This window comes from Lathyrus oleraceus, chromosome 2 (genome assembly GCF_024323335.1).
Source record: "Lathyrus oleraceus cultivar Zhongwan6 chromosome 2, CAAS_Psat_ZW6_1.0, whole genome shotgun sequence".
Classification (NCBI taxonomy): Eukaryota; Viridiplantae; Streptophyta; class Magnoliopsida; order Fabales; family Fabaceae; genus Lathyrus; species Lathyrus oleraceus.
The window spans coordinates 480,536,539-480,538,830 of NC_066580.1; the positions used below are offsets into that span (position 1 = coordinate 480,536,539).

The 2,292-nt window shown below is 32.8% G+C and overlaps 1 long non-coding RNA gene across 1 annotated transcript; it reads right to left on the reverse strand.

Annotated features, from left to right (window-relative positions):
• Positions 1-386: 386 nt before the first annotated feature.
• On the reverse strand, positions 387-1,593 carry LOC127120640 (uncharacterized). The gene is made up of 2 exons (XR_007803232.1): positions 1,170-1,593; positions 387-672 (listed from the first exon to the last, which is right to left on the reverse strand). It is a non-coding gene; the product is annotated as an uncharacterized LOC127120640 (long non-coding RNA).
• Positions 1,594-2,292: the final 699 nt, after the last annotated feature.

The window sequence follows — 2,292 nt, forward strand, 5'->3', positions numbered from 1 at the left end:
ATGATTCAATTCTTTTCAAGCTTTCCATGGAAATTTTCAATCATAAGTCGACCACATTCATAATCATCATCTTTTCACTTTGTACATACCATACATTTTTTAATTAGATTTATTTCATGCTACTTGTTCATGCTTGGTTAAGAATGCACTTTGAACTTTATAACTCCATACATTTTGAATTAGATCTGTTTCATGCTACTTGTTCATGCTTGGTTAAGAATGCACTTTGAACTTTATAACTCCATTCACATTCATACAACTACTTCGTTAGGACATGATTAAAGAGGTGCATTCAAATATTTGAATTCACTAATCCATTTCCAAGGTCTGTTTTACTTTCATACATGAAAGTTCTACATATATACATAGATAACATAAAATTAATATGGAGAAATTGTTTGAAATAATCTTAAAATCATGTTGAATACATAGTTGTTAATGGCTATTAGACTTCAAATCCAACGGGTTACAAATAGTCCAAACACATATTTGTCTTTAAAAAAAAACCTAAGCAATTACATTTTAATTAAATGAAAAAGTGTTCCTGTTGGAAACAGGATTCTAGGGACCAAAACCAGGTGACCATTGGACCTTCCTTGGAGTTGGACGCGCCTCAAAATTGTTGTCTTGGAGCAGCCACCTTCCATTCCATCAAGTCAATTCACCTGTAACCTGCAAAGAGAAAAAACAGCTTAATTAAAAAGCACTTTTTAGAAGCGCTTAAGGAACTGAAAAATAATTAAATAAATTACTTGGTTCAAAACTTTACCCAGAAGACTAACATGAATATCCAAAAAGCATTTTAACAATGGTCTAAAACAAGAACAAATCAACAGAAATCAAATCCCACATAATCTGGGATGGGACAAATTGAAAAAGGAGTTTTTTTCAAGGCTTTAAAATTGGTCATTTAAGCAATTGATAAAAAAAAGTTAACAGCAAGAACACAGAGCATTTTTCTGAAAGCCCTAAAAAAGTTAATAGCAAAACGCAACAGCAAAACACAACAGCAAGAAACACACAGCAAGATATTATTTCTCAAAAACCCTAAGAAAGAACACGAGATAACAGAGCAATTTTTTAAACCCAGAATACACAGCAGCAATATATTTCAAAAAAACCTAAAAACAAAAACAGAGGAAGGAAGTTGTGAAGGAGAGTTCGTCTACCTGGCTTCGTTGGGAGCGTCGTCGTCGAACTAAGCCTCAGGTCGGGTTTTTTTCCTCTTATTTCCATCTCCTCGCATCGCCTTCATAACTAGATCTTCATGCATGCGAAGCTCTCGTTCTTTGTTTGCTTCGAACTGTTGTTGTTGTTGGTTTGGTTAAAAGTTAGGGTTACGTTTGGGATTCAAGATCTGGACGAATGGGGTTTTTTTTTTTTGAAATCCGAGCCTGGATTCAAACTCAGAGGGTTTGTTTAGGTGGGGTAGGGTCGCGTGTGGTTGAACCACCGTGAGATTGAAGCGGCGCCGTCGCAAACGGTCGCCCGCCGCTCTCTTCTCCGACGAAGAGGTCAGAGAGAGAGACGCTTTGTACAGAGCGTTTTTCAGGGTAGAAATCGAAGAGAGAGAAAAGCATTCGAAAAGTGATGTTTATTTTTCCTTTTTTTTCATTTTAAAGTCGACCTAGGTGGATTTGTCTTCGGGCCTTTCGGTTCTGGCCCATAAATTCCCAATAATGTGCACCCCACCTTACAATTTTTTTTAATCATAATTTTACTTAATTATTATCATTCTAATAATCAATTTACTACATATTTCATTTTAATTAGCGGGTCAGGTCATTTAGTTATGAACAAATTTAATGATGAGATTATTTTCTTTTATTAATTAACAAAAAATCAAATTTAAACAGATCTAGGAAATTGAGTTAAATACTTTTATTGCATATCATAAACCATGCCTTCCATTATCATATATTTTCTTTCATTTAATTAAGTTAATTAATCAATTGATATTTTGCTTAATTAATTAATTACTATTAACTAATTTTAATTAACATGATTATTTGGCTTAAATAAATAATTTTGATAATTAGTTTTAATTAATTTAATTAATCAATTCAATCAAACTTTAATTAATTAATTTGGTTAATTAAGTATTGATTGATTTATTTCACTCCAATTCATCATTGATTCAAAATATCCAAACCAAATTTCCATGATACTGCATACCAGGAAGCTTTTACAATTCTTTTTTTTATCATTGTGATTATCACTAGTAGGATGTGTGCCGTGTGTACCGAAAATTGATTTGGAATTTGGGGCTGACTTGGATCTAGTGTTTGAACC